The 21,901-nt window shown below is 43.4% G+C and overlaps 1 protein-coding gene across 1 annotated transcript in view; it reads left to right on the plus strand.

The window, feature by feature from the left end:
- The first annotated feature begins 2,316 nt into the window (after positions 1-2,316).
- The window catches only part of LARGE1 (LARGE xylosyl- and glucuronyltransferase 1), a 313,681-nt gene continuing 294,096 nt past the window's right edge, over positions 2,317-21,901 (plus strand). Inside the window, exon 1 of the mRNA XM_081928248.1 lies at positions 2,317-3,226. The gene's annotated coding sequence lies outside the window, so the exon portion shown is untranslated. The remainder of the gene's footprint in view (positions 3,227-21,901) is intronic.

A 21,901-nucleotide genomic window follows, 5' to 3' on the forward strand; every position in this document is an offset into this window, starting at 1 on the left:
ACTTAATATTTGAAGTATCTGTGGTAGGCTAAAGCGTTCCGAAGATGGCATTCCTCCCCATAATTTTCTGTTACCGCTCTGGAAAGTTGTTTTTTTTTAAAGCAGCAGTGAATGTTTAGTTGTATCATTCTCTCCCATGAATATTTACATTATTATTCATGGCATATATGCTCACACCTCCACCCTCCATGTGAAAAGGGTGGATGGGCTAAATGGAAACAACTCAGAGGGTTTTAAAAAATAAACTGTTATTTGTTAAGTGCTTCTCTCAGCTGCTTAAAATGTTTTGTTCTCTTTATGCTTAACTCCTTGGGCTATTCTCAAACAAAGGCTCTTTCTTAATAGGTTGATTTATGGCAATAATCCACTTTACATCCCCCTAATGGAGGGGAAGAAATGAGTTAGAAGAATGCTGTACTTTGCAAACAGGTGCCCCTGGTCCACACATGTCAAAAAATAAGGTACCACAAGAACAAACTCTGCTACATTTTTATTCATTTTTTATTTTTATTTTTGAAGAAATGAGTTCAAGGAAGTGGCATTAAAATCTGACATGTTAATGGGACCAGGACATTAGATATTATTTTAATATGTGGAATATTGACATTTTGATGGCAGCATAATTATTAGATGTTATTTTGTTGCACTGAAACATCATGCACCTGTGAGCCATTTGGGATTAACCCATTGCAGTACATCCCTAATGAGGAAAGGGAGGGAGGGAAAGAAGTTCAACTCTACAACTGTGAGTAACAAACATGAAAAGGAAGGGATCTCGATTTGAAACCAAGGTCAGACTGGTTCAGGGCATAGCTGTCAACTTTCCCCTTTTCTTGCGAGGTATCCTATTCGGAATAAGGGAATTTCCCTTTACAAAAGGGAAACGTTGACAGCTATGGTTCAGGGACAATTTTAGCAGTCCATTCCTAAGACACCTATATTTACTTTGCTGGAAAAGAGAGTCCAATGGGAGGATGGCTAGGTTCAATCTCTGGTATCTCCAGGTTAAAGGATCAGGTGATGGGAAACCCTCTGCGGGAGACAAGTGTAGCTGGAAGTCCAGCAGAATAAGGAGTCGCCAACGCGCTGCCCTGCCTGCTGCTGCTGCTGGGACTCCCCGGGGCTGATGGGAGTTGTAGTCCACGACATCTGGAGGGCTCCTCATTGACTTTGTCCTCCGCCTTTGTCCCTGGAAGTGCACAGAGCGCTGGCAACACTTAGCCAGGACTAGACACAGGGCGCCTTAGCGCCGCGCGAGTCTGCACAACAGGCTCATGAGGGGCTGAGGGCGCTAACTTCGCCGCGTTGTCCCCATGGAAACTGCGGAAGACCGCAGCGAGCTCGGCGACGCTAAAACTGCCTCCCCGCTTTCAAAGCCCTTTGTGCCGGGCTCCCTCTTGGCCCCAGAACTTGCACAGGGCCTCCCCCCGCTCTGGAACACGCGAAGGCGTCGTCGTGTGAACGGCTCCGGGGAGGGTTTTCCAACCTCGTCCCTCCCCTGTGTAACTCCGGCCGGCCCAGCGGAGCGCAAGAGGCGGAGGAAGGCGGGACGGGATCCGGCGCTTCTGTCGAAAGGAAGCCCAGACGGGCTCCTGAGTCGCCGCAGCCCGCCCGAGGGAGAAGGAGCCACCGCCAGTTCCCTGCCTAGAGACACACGCACATGGCCGTTATTCACTCGGATTATTATAGCCGCCTCTCCTGCTCCTTCTAGGCTCCCATAAGAAGCAGGAGGCGGGCGCGTGAGGAGCCCGAGAGCGTGTCCGCGCTGGTGCCCGCCGCCAGCACTTCGCGGGGTTTCTCCGGACTTTTTCCTCAGCGAGGCACCGCCTCCGCCGGGAGGTGCGAGAAGCGGGACAGAGAAGAAGCGGGAGAGCGGGGAAAAGGCTCGCCCTCCGGCTCCTTCCCCTCAGTCTAGCCACCGCGGCGAAGGGAAAGACCCTCTCCGCTAACTCGCGAGCTCCGCTCCCTTCCCCTCTCTCTGCCTCTCTCCTCAGTGAGGCGACAAGCGAGGGGAGGGCGGCTGGAAGGGGGAGGGCTCTGCAGCAGGGGGCCGCTCCTGGTTGGGCCCTGGCTCGCCGCCTGTCACAGGGCGGCGTGTGTGTGTCGGCGGGCTGGCCCCGCCTCGGCTCCTCGCCGCCCATCCCCTCCGCTGCACAGACAGACATGACACAGATCCTCAGTGGCTGCAGCTGCCGCTGAGCGAGCGGCCACTTCCTTGGGCTGGGGCGGGCGCGAGGGCGCGCAGCCTGCTGGCAACGGGAGCTGAGGCGGAGCGGCGGCGCCTCAGCGAGCAAGACAGAGAGAGAAGCAGCCCGCCTGCCTGCCTGCCTGCCTGCCTGCCAGTAGCCACACTAGGGGCCAGCCTCGCTTAGCGCCGCCCGGAGCCCGCCTTCCTGCCTGCCTGCCTGCCATCCCTCCGGGCGGGGGGCAGCCCGGCTCTCCCGGGAGCGCCGAAGCCGGCTGCCGAAGTGGTGGCACTTGGAGAGCCGGCGGCGCGGCGCTGCTGGGAAGGAGAGCGAGTGACTGAAGCGCCGCCGCCAAGGCAGCCCGAGCGGCACCCAGCGGCCACGCAGACCGGGCTGCCTCGCCGCCGCCGCCGCCGCCTCTTCGTTGTCCGCGACCTTCTTGAGGGGCTTCCCCACACCAGCCTCTCCGAGCCCTGTCCGGGCCTGGGTTTCCCCCGCCCGGCGTGCTTGCAGGCCCCGGGGAGGCCGCAGCGGAGCTAACGGGACGTGCCCCTCCCCGGGCCAACCCCGCGGGCCGCGCGAGGGGGCCTGGGCGCAGCGCGAGGCGGGCCACGGGGGTTGCCTCCCCCCCAGGACAGCATGGGGGAAGGAGGAGCCGGCAGGCCCTGAGCGGGCGACCGGGGAGGGGGGCTCCCGGTTCTCCCTCCTCCTCCTCCTCCTGCTTCTCTCCCCCCCCCTTCCTCCGCTGCTCGCACGCAGATCGGACCAGCTGAGCTGCCTTATAGTCTGGGACCGCCGGAGAGATCCTCCGAAAGCGCTGGATCGGCGCCTGCTTTTCTCGCGCAGCCTGAACCATCGCTCCCTCCCCCCGCGAATAAATTAGATTGGTAGAAAGAAGGGGATCTGCGTCTGTTCCGGGTGCCTTTGGTTCCGAGAAGGAGCCCAACAGCTGCCCGGCTTAGAAGCGGCCAGCCTCACAGGGGATCCCCCCTCCCTTGGCAAAGCACCTCTCCGCAGCAGCAGCAGCAACAACAGAGAAGGTAAGAGGCTGTTTGGGGCTTGGGCGGTGATGCTGAGCCGGGTATTGCTCTGTGAGAAAGAAGAGGGGGAGCATCTTCCGTCTCTTCTTTCTTTCTTTCTCCTCCGTATTCCCCTTTAAATAAGCGTGCGGCCCGATCCGACGCCCATTTTACGTGAAAGAAAGTCCCGTTTTGTTCACCGGAGTTCATCCCCAAGTAGGCGTGGATGGAATTCCAGCATCACTTCTGCTGCTGCCGCTGCCTCGTTTTGTGTGTTCTTTATCCTGACGAATTGGGCTTCTTTTCGAGATACACAATCGCAGCCATCTCTCAAGAGCCGCGCTCCTTTCTGTGCAGCCCATTGTTGTTTGCACGGTTACTCCGAAGCAAGCCTCCCAGATTTCCGTGAATGTTGGTAGGATCGCAGTTGTCTTGAGCCTGTCGAAGGAACGCACCACCGCCAGTTATCTCCATTGGCGGTGGCTAAAAGGAGACCGGGTTTGATTTGGAAGGCAAGTCATTTGTCTAGGACTGGATTCATTCTCATACACTTTGCTCAAAAAATAGTTATGATGCTTATTGCACGACCAAAACATACAAAAGTCAGGAAGATGGCAGTTGCCACCTGCATTCACTTCACTGATGTGCAAAGGATTTCCTTAAAGTCACAGAGACCTCAGTAAGCAAAGAAGTGGGCTATTGACTTTATTTACTTTTAAGTGGTACTTGCTGTTCAGGAAGGGTGTCATTTGGGTGTTGGTACTCAAAAACAGACCATCTTCAAAGTGAAGCTTTAAGACCCCCATGAAAGTAAAGAACAAAATGTTTGATGGAACTGAATCCTCTTAACATCACTGTTGAGTTGTGTGTAACTTGTGAAAAGTATCCAGGGTGGAATGGACAGAAGAACCTGTTCAGAGCTTATGGATAAACTGTTGTCTGTTGAGGTCTCAGTATGTGTGTGTGGATCTTAGCCACCAAGTAGAGGAACAGATTTTGTGGTTGGGGAGAAAAAGGAGGCAGATAGGCTCTCTTTGAACCTTACCATGTATGCTGAGGAGTCAATTACTACTTGCTTCAATTCTTGAACCATTCTACTAGCATAGGTCATTAGGATTGCAGCCTTAGGGATTTTGTTTTGTTTTGTTTAATGTGTGGAGAGATGAGAATCTTGGACAGCAAAACCATCAAAGCTAGCCCTGGGCAGGAGATATTGATGAAGAACTGTGCTTAAATGTGCAGCCCTGTGTATCTTGAAAACTTGCCTATTCCACAGGCTAAAAGGTCTTTGTTGTATACCTTGTATAATAGATTTTTTAAAAAAAGCGTTTCTGCTGTATCAACAAATAATTGCTGTGTATCTGCATGGGGGGGCATGAGGAAGGAGGGAGGGAGAGTAATGAGCATGCTTGAAAGGTCACTTCAACATTTCAAGAAGCAAGCTTTCTGGCTGGTTTGACTTAAGCGATTAGGTTCAATAAGGAGTTGTCACATTATCAGCTGTGTCCACTTCTTCTCCAGGATGAATGGGCTGTAAACATTATTTCAGTCCTCTCTGAATTTATTAAAGTCAATACCCTCTTAATAGACAATCTGGTTAAATGGGACACTTTCAAGGAACAGATTGCTTTCAGCTAGATGGCTGTTTAATTGGGGCGGATTCTTCCCTTGTACTGCTTTAGGTTTGGTGTCTTGGACAGATTTCTGCTGTTATCAGTCTGTGTGAATTGTGTCATTTAGTTCATTTAGCTGATCTCCTTGGGGAACAAATAAACAACTTAGTGACTCTGTAGAGATAATATGAAGTTTGGCAGTGCTTCATGTAAGTGCTGTTGGAGAGGTTCCTGGTTCATATTATGTATTCCAGAGCCCATCTGATATGCTTCTCTTCTGAGCATTACCTCAAATTGGGGTGGGGGCTTTCCTTTTTCTGTCTTGCCTTCATTTAAAAAAGAAGAAACAACAACTACTGGGCAGGTGTGCTGTTGCCAGCTAGCAACCAAAGGCTTTCTTCCTGGTTGACTGATGTTAGAGGCATATGTGAAAATGGATTAATGAAACTGCAGCAGAATTTTGAGTAGTTGGCACTGTGTGCATGTATAGAATTGCACTTTGTCATGTATAGAATTTGGTTAGTATGGGACCTGTGAGAACTTGGCAGAGGGGTGTCTAATGCAAGGTGTAAAAAATGCATTTCGCATATTAAAAAGTGCTACATAAATTGGGCACAGCTTCAGTGTAGCTGGGATTGGGTATATCAAACTTTGCATGGGCTGCACATTGTTTGGTCTTTGGACAGAACAGCTCAAGAAATGCTGCCTTTTTTAGTCTGTTCCTAAGCATGTTTATTTTGAAATACATTCAACTGAAATAATTGGGAGTTACTACCAAGTAAATGTGTGTTAGGATTATGGATATTAGACTTACTGCATTAGCTAACAAATGCTTAGAATGGGGCATGCAATCCACTATGCCAGAGCTCATTACAAATCATGATGTTATGCCAGTGTTGCAGGCAAATGTGCCAATGCAGATGTTTTGAGTTGGGGAGTCATTATTCAGTCTCTCCCCCCACCCACTCCAAATTATTACTTGAAAGTGGAATGGAGAGGGGTTTGGCAAGGGCACAAATTCTAAACTCAGAGTCCTAGTACATCATTTGGAAAATGCCAATTGATCAATGCTTCCTGCCTAATGGAATCTTTCACAGATGCTTTTTCTTTCTCAAACTGAGTTGGAGAGAACTGAAATGGCCATTGGATTGGACCTCAGTAGTTTGAGTCTGGATCTTAATTCTGGAATAGGTTCTTAGGCAAGTCACACAATGTTTATTGTCCTAGCCTTAATACACCTTTAACCACCCTCTATTATTTACTTACTTTTCAATATTTCTTGGTGTTTTTATAAAAAACCATTCTTTCAAGCATACATATGCAGTGGAGATTCTAAATTATGCACTTTACTAACTGTATGTACCTGAGAGTAACAGCTAAATCAGAGTAAGTGTATGTGTACCTTCTTGAAACTTGGTTACCTGTCTGTTGATGGTGACTCCCACAGGAAAGGGGACTTGTACATGTGATTGAGTTAAACTTAAAATGTCATATAAATGACTATTTATTGTCAGTTTTGCACCTAAGAAGTACAGGAACTTTGATAAATTAACCTAAAGTTGCTTACACTTTCGAGAAGTGCTCTGCTGGAAATGGCAATATTTTAACTTAACACAGAAATAGTGCTGAGTGTGCTGCTATTTGTATTCTTCAGCCTCTTACTTCAGCAATATGCTAGAGGGACTAGTATTGCTACTGCCTCAGCCCCTGCCCGCCCGCCCCAGTGTTGGAAACCTAGATACTGTCACAATAAGCTGCTATAATAAGCGAGAGTACCAAGCCCTTATTGCCAAGAGGTCTTGTGCTTAAGAGAAATTGGTATCTGTAAACACTCTTGCAGCAGAGGGAAATATCTTAACTAAACCCAAGCAGATCGGAATGCTGAAGTGTGATATTGAGCATGAAGTACCAAATGGTAACTTGCAAAGCATTTAGCTGCAGTCTCTCAAGGTGTGTGTGTTTCTAAGGACTCAGAACTGACTGCGGGACAGGCCTTGTCAACTACAAATCTGTAATAACACAAACAGATCTGAAGTTTAAACTTTCCAGGGCTTGGATTGTCCTGCTGTTTTGGTTGTCTGTGGTGGTTTACAAATCCTGTGGTCAGCAGGGCTTAGTGGCCATGTAAAATCCACAATGAACTTACTGCAGAGTTATTGATGGGCTAGTAGCTTTGGGGGGGGGTGAGAACCCACAAATTAGTTAATGGATATTAAGGCTGGATCCTCACATTGCCTTTGTTGCTTTCATATATCCTGTCTGGAATGTGTGCTGTGGCTGAACATCTCCATTGATGTAACCCATTAGCAAATACTGTTCCTCTAATATACTTTGGAAATGCGTAGGGAAGAATATACTAGTGATAGAGGGCTTAAACTAATCGGCAAGGGTCTGGCTGCTCTCCTCTGTTTTCACATAAGATATGATGGATTTTGGGTTGCATTATACAGAAGGATAATAATCCTTTCAGATGTTGGAGTATGTGTGAAAGAGAGCTAGGAATAGCACTGAATATTAAAAAGCCAGATACCGTCTGCAAGCTATTGAACTTTTCTGGAATTCTAAAGAGTGTCCTCTCAATAAACTGCAGCGCAGAAGAAGGTAGAATTTATACTCCGTGAGCTTGTAACAAAATATTTGTGTCCTTTTCTGGCACAGAATGATAATTGTAAGTACATTTTCACCTAGGTAAGGTCATTCTCTTGACAGATAAATTGTGTTGGTGCACAGAACATCTCTCCTGTGAGTTTTCTTGAGCATATGTTGCTTTGTACGTCTCTTGTGGAAATGAAGCGTTCTTATAAATTCTGTACCAAGATGCAGTGCGTTACGAAGCCTGCCTAACCTGCACAGGGATATTCGTGTTCATTTTGACAGGAGTAATTGCATGTTGCTCTTCAGAATCCAGTCCTTTTTAATGAATATTTTTCCTTTCTTGTAACCCAGATTTCAGTGCAAACTGGCTTCGGAAAGTGAGTAGCTTTTTGCTTGGTGATTCAAAAGCTGATGGCTGCTGGTGGTAGGAATTCATCACCTACTATAAAAACTGTTCAAAGCGGCTTATGAAAGGAAAACAGCAATGCATCACAAAATCAACAATCACAAAACAATTTTGTAGCAGGAATAAAAAAAGTAGGAACATAATAACAAATGTAACAACATACAAAGAAAACATTTTGATACTATGAATGTAACAGCATTACATTGGCAACATTACAATTCCTGAAAGTAGCAAAAATTCCTGAAAGTAGCAAAAAAAATAACAAGTTGCACATTCTCTCTAGAAACAAGTTGACCTTCTTTATAGAAACATCCCTCCTATGATGTTACCTATAAACAATGTTAGAAATTCACATATATAAGCTAGGTGCCCAATGGCTCCTTAAACTAGGGTTACAGTCACCAAAACTGAATGCATAGTTTCCATTTTGGGGCAAGATGGCTCAAAAGTCATATTTTTCCGTATGACTTTTTGGTTCCTGAAATTCATTCTGATTGTGCAGATAAAACATAACAGATTCTACAGGATTTGTTGCTAGTCAAGATCCAAGGATCCTCAGGCACGCACCTCCACATGGTGTAGACATCAGGCACCACCCTGGCGCCCAGGCATCTTCATTTGGTCTCAAGTGGCCCCAAGCCAGGTGCAAAACGCACCTGGTGAATTTCAAACGCTGCTCACAGTCCTTCCCCTACAGCAACATATTACAAGGAAAAGTGATAGTCTGTAAAATGAGAGATTATTGGGGGGGGGGTTGTTCTTAATTTCATTATGTATTTTGTGTTTGTTATACTGTAATTTTATGTTGTGAACCACCCTGAGATCTATGGGTGAAGGGTGATGTGCACATTTAATAAGTAATGATCACTACTATTTCCTTTTGGTGGTTGCTGCTTGAAATGTACTATCCTGTGCCCATTTGCACAGATGTTTACAGTGGGACCTAATTGTGAATAAGCATGAATAGGATTAAGCTGCATGTCAACTGTCCTCATATAATGATGGGCATATAATTATATGCAACCATGGAATGTTGTACAACATTGTAAATAGTTGTGCCAGTCCCTTAGAAAAAGCCAATAGCCAGTGTATGGTTACAATACATTTAATAGGACCACCCAGAATGGCAAAGTCATGTGTGTGTGGTTGTTTTTTGAAAAATGTAGTTTGTTTTTTTAAAAAATGTCATTTCATGCATTGCTTTTAGGGAGGAAGGGGGCAGCTTTGGGGGGAATTGCCCCAGGGGCTTCATTTGTGGCTTCATTTCCATTTTGGACCTAATTGCCTTAGTTTGGCCTTGGGGAAGCTTTAAGTGTGTAAAGAATATAGAAGTTCAGTGTTCTTCAATGAATGGTTTGAACTTGTGTGTGGAATCCTTTCTCTCAGTGGTGAACCACTAGATCTATGGAAGCTAGATGCTCACTTTAATGGTAGGGCAAATCCCAGTCAATGTGAATGCATTGTGCATTAATTGCATTTCCTGCTCCATGGCTTCATTTCCATTTTGGACCTAATTTGGTTTTTTGGCTGCTCCTTATTTATACCATTAAGACAAATCCAAATTTTGTTAAACTCCCCAAGAGGCTTTGCCCAATCTTCCATGGGGTTTAGAGCAGGTCTGTTGCTGGAAATCTCTAGTATAATTTCCTAGAGCTCAGGCTTCTTGGTCAGTCTCATCAGGAATGTTAATAACCACTCATTGCTAGTCAATTGTGGTTGTGCTGAGTGTTTGCCCACATATTCTGGAGTGAGAAGGCGATTTTTAAGTTTCAACAAACTCTTTGCTTACATTACATGTTGATAGTTGCTGCATCCCACAATCTGCAGCTGATGTTTTTGTTTGTTTGCTTGCTTGTTTGTTTTTTAAGTGATTTATTCCTGAGAATATTCCTGCCAATCAAGGTTCATGTAGGCAGTGTGATGACATGGTACAGCCAATCATATTCAACAATATGACAATGTCACAAAGCCAAGTCAGAGAGAGGGCAGGAAACATTGTCAGGAGTGTTTTTCAACCAGAATGCTATTGGGTATTCTAAGTTTAAAAAAGTAAACGTAAGGGTGACATATGAGGTTTATAAATTCAGGAAAAGAATGGAGAAAGTGCACAAGAGCTCCCGCCCATAGCATTAGAACTCTGGATCATACGATGAAATTTGTTGGTTGATTCAGGACAGACAAAAAAGGACCTGTGGAATTCACTAACATATGATGTGATGATGTTTTAATCAAAGGTTATAAAAATTCATAGGTAGATACTTTTATTAATGGTTTATTAGCAATGGTGTCTAAATGAGATTTCCATGTTCAGAAGCACTGTATCTGAAAATAACACACAATGAGGAACTGCTAGTGCCTCCATGCCCTGCTCATGGCTTTCCCAAAAACATTTGACTTTCTTTCTGATAAGATGGCAGTCTTTAAAAAACACAACAACAACTTTGGTACATTTTAATTAATCTTTGTGAAGTGTCTTGGAGATGAAAAGCATTGTTTAAAATGCTGTGTTTTCATTTTAAGCAAATTATTTTTGATTCAAGAGGCTTGAAACTAGTCATGATGTTTATTAAGAGCTTTGGTTTATTCCTGGTAGCGTTTGTTGCAATTGCAGACTTTGGCATACAATTTTAAGGTGTATAAAAGACCTGGTTCTGAAGGCAGAACTCAAAGAAACCGCTACAGCCATATTTGTGATTTCTGTTTACCTGACTGATGTCCACCTTCTCCTCAGCCGCTTCACTGATATGACTCATGCTGATAAGCTCTCCAAGGTCCACCAGCTGCTTCAGCTCCTTCATAGCTCATACATGGGCACAGAAGGATAGAAGGCAGTGATTTGTCTCTGTTCACTTAAAGCATTGCCTCCAGTTTCCCAGAGATGGTTTTTTCATACATAACTCCAGTTCTCGAAAGCTTGCACTGGCAAATTGATCATGCAGGCTGGCCCAAAACCTCTTGGGGGGAAACTCTTTAAGTCAATGAGAGAAAATACTTTTTAAATAATTCACAGGTGGCACTACATACCTGCACAATGCCACAGGTTAAACTCTTATTCTTATTTATTGCTTTTATCTCATCCCCTTCAAGTCACTTAGGGTGGCATACACAGCCCTTTCTCTTATTTTATATTCCCAGCAACCTTGTGATATAGGGTAGGCTGAGACAGTGCGCTCTCAGCTCATCAAATGAGCTTTGTGGCTGAAGGCAGATCTGAACCCAGATCTCACTGGATCTAGTCAGTATGCTAATCACTGCACTGCACTGCGAAGCTGAATATATGGAGATTGAAGACAGACAAAATAAAGCATTTCTTCACACAGTGCATACTTAAACTCTCACCAGAGGCAGTGAAGCCACCAACCCTGGATGGTTTTAAAAGAGGATTGGACAAATTCATGGAGGAGAAGGATACCAGTGGCTCCTAGCCATGCTAGATATGTTCTTCCTCTGCTGTCGGAAACAGTATGCTTCTGAATACTAGTTCCTGGAAACTGCAGGATGTTTTGCTTGACCATATGGTTAGCCACTGTGAGACCACTGTGAGAACAGGATGCTGGTATAGATGGGACACAGGCCTGATCCAGCTTGGTCTTACATTCTTATGCCCTTCATTTGCTTTCTCATCACCTCTCTTTCCTATCACTGATTCCCTGTTACTTTTAGTAAACATCTTACTTGATTTGGATGGTATCCCACATGGGGTCAACAGGATCCCAAGCATTCTCCAGGCCCTGGAGTTTAGGTGGGGTCTGCCCACTAGCGTTGATAAATTCTCTCAATGGCTTCATAGCCTGTGGAATAGTGGCTTGACTGTAGCCGCTGTGACAATGACTGTCCTCAGGCATCCTCCCAGCACAAGGTCAAGTGTGTGACTATGACTTTCTTGTACCACCAGGCATTATTAAGGCAGTGTTTGGTTTTATGGTACATTTTTCTTGTTTTCTTGCTCCGTTTTCTATATATTGTTTTTACGTGCACTGCTTAGATATGTCTTATAGAAATAAGTGGCTCTGGTTCACAAGGGGCCTGAAGCAAAAGTAAGTGGAAGGGAGATAGCCAGAATCAGGTAACGAAAGTACAGCCTGGGCTTTGTGTTCTTTATGCTTAAAAAGAGAAAAAAAAAATCTGTATTGAGAGATTGCAGATGCTGCACCATTAGAAAATCAGTTTTGCAACCTGAATAAATCTTTCCCTCTAACTCCTAGAAATCTAGCTTCCCAACTCTGGCTTCTGATATTTCAGTAGATGACATTTCGCATTTTTAACCTGATCTCTGCAATCACAATGGCTTAGAATCTTTAAAAGAAAAGAAAAAAAGAAAAAACCTAATAAGCAAAGTTAAGAATCCCAGGAAGCTGAATTCTATGCACAATGCCATATTCTACAGATTTCCTCTGCTCTAGCAGCATCTGTGCAACCCTGAATATAGTCCATTCCTGAAGACTATATGATAGCAGTTGTACTCTGAAGAAATATTTCTGCTTAGTTGCCATTGTGTCTGCAAAGTGCCATCCCGCAGAGTACTTCTGGTGGTGAATAGGCAGGCGAATCTGCATTGTCTCCACTGAAACATTGTCAACCTGCTGTGATGAACTTGCCACCTGCTTTGAGGACAAAATAATTTAAATTCGGTTGGGCTTTGGAATCTCACCTTTCATAAAACAGTGCCAGAGTGTGATGTGTTGGAGGCTCAGTCTTGCCCTATTACTTTTGATGACTGTTAGTCTGGCTTGTCTACTGGCTTGCGCTTGTCGATAATGAGGACAATCGCTTAAGAGTGGGAACTATGTGCATAATAATATTAAAAGGTGTTTACAGTAGATGGCCCTCAGCTGTATAATTTCCTTCTCTTGGAGAAAGTTCATATCTGTGTGTTGTGTGACAGGCCAGAGTAAGTCAAACACATTTCACTATCTAAAGGCTCAGATTTTTTTTTCCTTCCCCTGATAGGAGAGCTCAAATTGAGAACATAGAGGAAGCTAGAGAAAGATAGGAATCTTTTCAATGTCTGTTCAGGAGCAAGGGATAGTATAGGATAGAAGGTGTAACAATTTACGCTTTGCTGGTTTTAGAGGCAAGATGGCTATAAATAAAGTTTAATACACAGTACAGCCTGTAGGTCAATTTGACACTGAGCATCTCATGGAAGTGGTGAAAGACATTCTCATTCTGATTGCTTTTGGGTGCGGATAGGGTTATATTTCTAACAGTGTGCTATATTCAAAACAAAAAAAATTCCTTCCAGTAGCACCTTAAAGACCAACTAAGTTAGTTCTTGGTATGAGCTTTCGTGTGCATGCACACTTCTTCAGATACCAAGAAGTGTGCATGCACACGAAAGCTCATACCAAGAACTAACTTAGTTGGTCTTTAAGGTGCTACTGGAAGGAATTTTTTTTGTTTTGACTATGGCAGACCAACACGGCTACCTATCTGTAACTAGTGTGCTATATGTGCAGTACCAGGTTTAGAATAATCAAGCTGAATTTGAGTAGACAACTTCATTGAATTAGAACCACATCAGATCCTGTTTTGTTTGAGTGGTAGTGGAACACACAACTTTTCTTAGTTTGGCTATATAAGGTGGATCTGTGGTGGATGTTTGGTCTTTATGTTGGTGCATTTGAATGGGGAATCTGATCTGGAGGCGTTGATTCTCCACTGTTTTTCTTGAAAGGAAATAATGAATGTAAGCATCCTTTCCTTCCTCCCTTCATGACTGTGTGGTAAATTAAAATGTTTTTCTCTTTTTAGCCATAACCTTGTAATGCAAAAACACACTTGTTCTAGCGCTAGTGCTTTTTAGGAGGGAGGGGGGACAGTTGGCTCCCCTGCTGTGACTTCAATCATGCATTATTTCATAGCTTCAGAGGATTTAATATGTTTCTGGTGACTTCTATGTGTTGCACTTAGATGATAAGCAAAATAGGCTAGATGCAAACACCTTCCGCCTTCACCCAACAACTTCTAACAGCTTCACTTCTCTCATTTTCCTTACTCTTGCATGTTCCTCTGTTCTTCCTTCTTAGGATCTATTTGTGTCCATGCCCATTGATCAATATTTTATGAATTCAAGTCCTTGGATAAAGACACATTCTTGCTGGTGAAAAAAATAGTTAGCTAGCTAAAGTAGTGCTGCCTAAGTATTTGGCTGGTGAGATCATATATGTAAGAGAGATCTAGGCCACGGGCCACCAACCTTTTTTGGAACAGTGGGCACATTTTGAAAAAATGCCATGGACACCAGTCACAAAATAGCTGTGGAGGGGGGGCATACTGCAAAATAGTTGCCAAGGGGTGCATGGCATAGCACAAAATTAAAGAGACAACCAGCCCCAACAACCTTAGGCTTACCATGGAAGTAACCATGTCTTGCTAATCCTAATTGTGGAGAACACACAACACATACACAAAATGATGCTGTTGCTGTATAATAGCAGGGAGCATTCTTCAGTACCAGGAAAAATATACAAGGTGGCCACACACACACCACACTCTCTCCTTTCACAGAAATTGCTTAGAAGGTGCTTGCCCATTGCAGAAACAGTGGCTTACTGCTGTCATTGTTTTCTTGTCTAGGCTTTCAGATTATAAACAACTTTGTATTTTTACTGCTACTGATTGGTGGTGATGTTGATCATTGTTTTATTTTTATATTTGTTTGTTTATGGTGAGCTGGCCTCTACTTCTGCCTGGGGAAAGAATGGGAGGTAGCAATCACAGACAGACAAAGAAATAAGTTGTAAGTGTTGTGAAGTCTGCTTTATTCTCTGGAGCCTTTAATGCAGGCATGGTCAGACTCGGGCCTCCAGATGTTTTGGGACTACAATTCCCATCAACCCTGACCACTGGTCCTGCTAGCTAGGGATGATGGGAGTTGTAGTCCCAAAACATCTGGAGGGCCGAGGTTGCCCATGCCTGCTTTAATGAATGGTGACTTTATTCCTCTTCTGTTGTGGTGGCTCCCTCTCTTCCTACCCATTGGATTCTGGATTTACATTTATGGGCTTCATACACTGACTATGTATTCATTTGACTTTTATTATTTGTAAGCCATCTTGTACAATGAAAGTTGAAAGGCAGGTATGATAAGCAGCTTTTTCCCTCTTAAAAAAAACCACAAAACATTTCAAGGCCATAATTATGTTGTGATTACTAGAAACAGCCTTCACAGGTTGACTGTTGCTCCACCTGTTGGTCATAACTTATCGAATGATATGTGACATGGAGACTGCCTTCATTGCACAATCTTTGTTGCTTCCAGGGGTCTCTGAAATCTTGAGATGTGTGAGGAGATTGCTTATTCTGTCTGTACATTTCACCAAGCCATTTGGCTCATGTGTCACAAGTGTAAACTGGGATACGTGCTATGCCCTCAGCATCTTAAATTGTATTCCCATAGCCAAGCTGTCTGCACAGCACTTTTCCAAGTATGTTTCTAATGCCTGTGCTAATTATATTATCTGTGTGCAATTGCAGCTTGATCTCCTGTGTGTGTCTTACCTACTATCACCCATAAAATGATTTTGTTTTCTTGCACATGCCTTTGACATGCTGCATTTTGGCATCCCTTGCTTTCTCTTCTGGGTCATCTTAATGATTTGAATCTCCTGCCTTGGGCAGAGAATTTGGCTTAAGCTTGTGGTTTCCTTCTGTATCTCTTTCTGAAGCTTGGCTTTACACATATACATGGGCTTGGTACTGTCCACAGAATGGAAGATGGCAGGATCCCCAAAGACATACTCTACAGGGAGCTGGCTTCAGGCACTAGCCCTGTTGGCAGAACAAACTCTGCAGACATGACATGAAGACTGGCAACGTCAACCCTGCCATGTGGGAATCCTTTACAGATGACTGCAGTGCCTGGAGACAGTCAGGCCATTCATATATAGCAATGACCAGAGGAGGAATGACTACTGGGAGGAGCGCAGAGAAAAGAAACACCATGGTGCATATGCACCAGAACAACCAGACTCCTTCATTTGCCTCAGCTGCATCAAAACATGTCTCTTCCATATCAGTCTCTACAGCCATAGCAGGCACTGCAACCTTTCAACCGTTTGACCTCACCCCCAAAGGTGCACTCCTAAGACAGATGCCAACAACAGCAGTCAGGAAATGGAATCTGGATGTTTCTTTCTGGATGTTTTGCTGTGGCATTGTGAACCTTGTCCAGTCGTTGGTGAAATGCTACACACAAATGGTTCACTGTGTGGTAAAAGCTGATATATGAAGGAGACTCCTTGACATTTCTCTAGGAAGAGATGAGGCTTTGCTTTGTGTTATGTTGCTTAGAGGAATTTGGTGCAGGTGCCTTCTTTTTTGTGGTGGCACAAACACGGAATGCCCTTTTAAAAGAAGGCTGCCTTTCTTTTTCACTGTTAGCTGTGAGGAACCTTTGGCTCTCCAGAAGTTGCTGAACTACAACTCCCATAATCCTTGGCCACTGGCCATGCTTGCTGCGGCATATGTAAACTGTAGTATATATAAGGTGCATATTTCCGGAACCCACTCTATTTTTGTGATTACATTTTTTCTTGTAATTGTAAGTTTCGAAATTGTTGTTAATGTTGTATTTGAAATTGGTGTAACCCACCCTGGGACCCTAGGGTGAAGGGCAAGTAATAAATTGAAGCACCAAGAGCACCTGTTGTTCACACTTAAATTGTTTGTGTAGTTCAATCCTATGCATGCTACTCAGAAGAAGGTTCTATTCAGTTTGGTAGGAGTGATAATGTTGGAGCCTTAATGTTTCAAAGTTTCTACGTAATTCGTATTTGTTTAACTTAAAAAATGTATGTACTGTACATCGTGTCTACCTCTTCATTGTAGACTGGTACTGAATTCATATTGATTATATATATATATAACTTATATCCTTCCTGCCTTCTAGCATGGAACCCAGGTGTGGCATAGATGTGGTTCTCAGACACCATCCATGCAGTCACCAGACCTAGACTTGCTTAGTGGCCTCATGTGCTTTCAGACCCCACATAAATTGTGCTAATTGATCCAAGTTAACCTATCAGATAAACCTGTGAGACTCAGATCCACCCCCATCCCAGCTAGCCAACAATTTTTAAATCACCCACGAACTCCACACTTCATCAGTTTCTTTTGACACTCCAAGCAACATGGTTGTTTGGGAAACTTTTAACTAGCTTTCTGCATTTGCTAAAAATTAAGGAAACGGATGCATTTTTCTTTTTGAGCAGCAGGCTGCAGAATCACCATCTTTCCTTGTCCATATAATCGCAAACCCATTTTGAGTCTGGATTCAAAACAGGTGAGGAGCCCAAGGGAGTGGTTTTGAATGGACTCTTAGTGAGGCCTGTTAGTTACTCTGTGTGAGTGGAATTAGCACTTCAAGGATATTCAACTGAACAGAGCAGTACTACATTGCAGTCTAGCTGTCTTTGAATCCTAGCTCTTTCCTCCTTCATATGGCATTTGTTAAGCTGTAAAACACCTTGATATCAGCAAGAGGTGTTATAGAAATTCAATAACTCTGAAATAACTAAAAATATCAGTAACAATGAAAAACCATTCTCTTGTAGAAGACAGCGGGTACCTGGCAGAACTCTCTGCAGTAAATATACTTGGTTTTCTGAAATAAGTGTCATTTCTCTGCCACAGAACCCTCCTTTAATAACTGTTTTATGAAGGCAGAGTGAAGAGGCATCATATTCCTAAAGGTGAAGAGAGAACTGGGCAGTGAGGAGGGTTACACAACTGCGAGAAGAGAGAGTGGACCTGAGGAGAGGCTGTGGACCTGATTTTTTAAAAAAGGGTTCTGTGGGGCAGACTGGAGGTGGTCTGAAGATGAGCCTTGCCCCCAGATGATGGTAGACAACATCTGGTCCCCATGTTAAAGGACTTGAATTTCTAATTGCTTATTCATGTGCAATCTAGTCTATCTTGATTTAGATTGAAGTTCAAGAGGTGCTATAGAATAGTCACCAAAAATGCCTGATCACTGAGCCACAATGTTTTCTCAGTTCAGATCTCACAGCCAGGAACTCACTAGGCAGTCTTGGAAAGACAGCATTCTGTCAGCTTCAACACCCTCCTCCTTTTGCATGAAAATAATACTAGCCTACTTTACTAGACCATTTGTAAGAGTTCACTGAAATTATGTGTGCAAAATAGTTTGAACACACTTTGAAGTACCACTTCAAATGCCACTGCTACTGTTGTTGTTTGTTGGAAAGGGCAGGTGCAAATTTTGGCAGGATTTGAACACGTACATTGAATTTTATTGCCTCCTAATAAGTGTGTGGATGTATACACACACAGGTACACACGAGTGTGTGTGCGTGTGCGCACAGAAATTGGATAAAAGGCAGCTCCTTACTGGAATACAGGGTGCAGTTTTTGCCCAGATACAAAATCCTATTAAATAAATAAGAGAGGTACTAATCCCTGCTATGTCTACCTACTGGAATCTCAAGCATTCATTTAGATGCAAGTGGGATGGATGTGTCTAAAATGAGGGGTTGAGGTCAGGGGGAAAATCAGTCTCATCTAAGCCGGGGTGATCTTTGATTAAGCACCATGCCTTCTTCCAACTCCCCATGTGTTTGGAGCAAAGGTGACCTAAAAAGTTTGACTTGCTTAGAACATTGCCTTGACCATGCATGTGAACATGATTTCTGGCTCTTTCACATACTGGTCTATCCAATGTTATCAGTAACAAATGGAGTGCAGTCTCATCCCCCAGACTTTGCATGGCATTTGGATTGCTGCAGGGATTCAGATACAGGTTTCCTTCTTCTCTTGTACTCCTAAACCTTGCAGAGGGTTTCTTTTTTCTCTTCTTTTCTGCACCTCTTACACCTCTGAAACGCAGCATGCCGTGAAACCTATCCACACTTACTTTAGAGTGAGTGAGTTAGCACTGGAAACGCAGCATGCCGTGCAAACCTATCCACACTTACTTTAGAGTGAGTGAGTTAGACTGGTGGTAGCCATTCCTGAATAAGCATGCAGAGGACTGCACATTATATTTTCATAAGCGACTTTTGACTGCATATTTTCATAGACAATTTGGTTATACGTTTTCATGCAGGGAAGGGTCACTATCAGCCAGGAGCATTAAGAAACAGTGATTTAGGTGTGCATGGCACATGTATGCTTGAATCCAAGCTTGATTTCTGATGATGTCCTAATTTCTCATTTATTTCTTGCAGTCGTAGGATAATATCTACAGTCTGTCCATAAAGTGCTTGGTTTTCTGGATGTATGTAAAGTGTTCAAGTGGGAGTTGTGCAATATCATGTTTTCCCTCCAGAGGCAATTGCAAAGAGTATCTGGAAAATGACAAATGCAGGGAGTAGCATCTGGAATGCAACACTTGCCATATGGACTCTGTGTCAAATGTTCTAAAGTACTTTGTTTCTTTCCTCCCATCTCTTTTTCTGTTGTCTGTATAATAAATTGGCAAAGTGCTAAAGGCTTTGCAAGTATTTAAAAATATAATTAGTATTTTCTTTTACATCAATTTCATCTACTTTTTAAAGTTGGAAGGCAGTTTATTGTTTAGTCTGCATTGTTTATAGTTTAGCCTATTCTGTATGCTCTAAGTACCGTATTCTATGCTCTATAAGACTCACTTTTTCCCTCCTAAAAAGTAAGGGGAAATGTGTGTGCGTCTTATGGAGCGAATGCAGGCTGTGCAGCTATCCCAGAAGCCAGAACACCAAGAGGGATTGCTGCTTTTGCTGCGCAGCGATCCCTCTTGCTGTTCTGGCTTCTGGGATTCAGAATTTTTTTTCTCTTGTTTTCCTCCTCCAAAAACTAGGTGCGTCTTGTGGTCTGGTGTGTCTTATAGAGCGAAAAATATGGCAATTAGCTGCAATTTGAATAATTTTAGTTCTAACCACAATAAAGCCAATAATTTGTAATGGACTCTTCATTGTTAAGAGAAGAACACTGAAGCTATTCTTTTCAGCAATGGATACATCTCTATATTCATTTAAACTTGATTGAGTGGTATTGGGGTGAGATGAAGGGGTTCCAACATGAAGCCAAATAATGGCTTGGTCCTATGTAAATGAGCCTGGCTGAACCATCAGAGTAACACACTTCCCTTGCATGTCGCAGTTTAACCCTCATTTTCCTGGTTTGAGCTAAGCCATTTGGATGAAAGCACAAACCATGGTTTGTGCAAGGCTTGAAAATCAAGGTTGGAAACCATTGTTTGAGCCCAGTTTTTTCCAAGTAAGCACAAACCATAGCTTGCAGGATTGAACAAAATGACAAGTGACTCTGCTGCAGTCTAGATTTTTCTCTAAGCTTGTGGTATGTTGTTTGGTTGATTATGAGTTTTAAGTTTTTGGAAGATGGCATCCACCAACATTAACATTGTAAATTTGATTATGGTAGTATTGGCTTCCAAACAAAACAACATCTTTCCTGTAGCTCAATACAGTATGATTGTACATAATAGTGTATCTGCCAGTTGTTAATCTTCTGTGGTAACATTGCCCAACAGCTAGTTGAAAGCAAGGTAACAAAATGCATGTATCAGAAGAAAGCTTACTCTGAGAGAATTGGAATGCAACTTCTTGAGAATTCATATTTAGATTTAATGGTACATCCTGCACTTTGATTCCAGATCTGGTTGAAAAGGCAGCCAAATGCATGCTCTCAGGGACAAAAATGTGTTTGTTGATCAATATAATTTGTAAAGGTGTCGGTGGGGTGGGGTGGGGAGCTGTCAGTTCACTGCTTGGCACTCAAAGATTCCTCCTTGAGGTGAGAATTCATGTGTCTGTGCTAAGCTAGTAAGCACTATATCAGGAAATATGCAGATGCCATTCCCTGCAAGGCTATCCCCTTTCTTCCTTCAACCTGATACCTCTTAAAACAGAATGGAAGTCGGTAATTAACAGTGTGCTGTAATGGATAACCAGACTCCAGTCAGTGTAACTTTCTTAATGCTTGCATTAAACAAGAATTCATAATATTTTGCCTACTTTGAACTGTTCGGCTACATTTTTTTCAACCGAGCATAAATATGATGCCCCCATGAAACAGCAATTTAGATACTTGTTAAAGAATTTTCCTTGTGCTGTTTTCCCAGGACAATGGACTTCTAATTCATTTGAAGCTTCATTGGTGGTTAACTTAGTAGCAGCACATAATTTCTAATGTGTGAAGAGTTTAGCCTTTTGTTTGTCTTTGTAATAACGATGATATAGATTCATATGTCATAATTATTTCCTCTTTACAAATGAAGAACTGAGGCTAGAAAGGAGTGTGAGGCTTGGTACCACATTGAGTTTATGGGTATGACTTAAACTCAGCTCCTTCTAGTATGTTGCTGTTGTTGTTTAGTCGTGTCCGACTCTTCGTGACCCCATGGACCAGAGCACGCCAGGCACTTCTGTCTTCCACTGCCTCCCGCAGTTTGGTCAAACTCATGCTGGTAGCTTCGAGAACACTATCCAACCATCTCGTCCTCTGTCGTCCCCTTCTCCTTGTGCCCACCATCTTTCCCAACATCAGGGTCTTTTCCAGGGAGTCTTCTCTTCTCATGAGGTGGCCAAAGTATTGGAGCCTCAGCTTCACAATCTGTCCTTCCAGTGAGCACTCAGGGCTGATTTCTAGTATACTTGACACTTATTGAATACATGAATGCATGAGCAGAAGCCCCCAGAGATATATCTGTTGAAGGGCTGTACCATATGAGTTATCAGGTAGTGCATAGAATTTCTGAATGTTTCCCTGCATTAGATTTTCTCTATACTCTTAGACTTACCTGGCAGGGAAAAGGTCCTAGGCTACCCTTTCCCCCAATATGCTTCTGCATTATGAAAGGTGGCTTGAAAAAGTTTAGCTTATGAAATTTTCATGCAGAACTGCAAACTATAAATCTGTTACTCAGGATTTAGTTGACAGGAAAAACTGTTTCTCAAGTAGACATACAGATTTATATTACTGGTGTTTTTGAAGCCCATAATTGGTGTATGAATTTGTCCAGCTTGTAGTGTGCTTGGCTGTATTATAAATAGAACATTGTTTCCCACAGAAGCTTTTCCTCTAACTTAGAATGTATATCAGACCAACCTTTAGCAGCAC

Source organism: Podarcis melisellensis, assembly GCF_964234715.1.
Source record: "Podarcis melisellensis genome assembly, chromosome: 10".
Lineage (NCBI taxonomy): Eukaryota > Metazoa > Chordata > Lepidosauria > Squamata > Lacertidae > Podarcis > Podarcis melisellensis.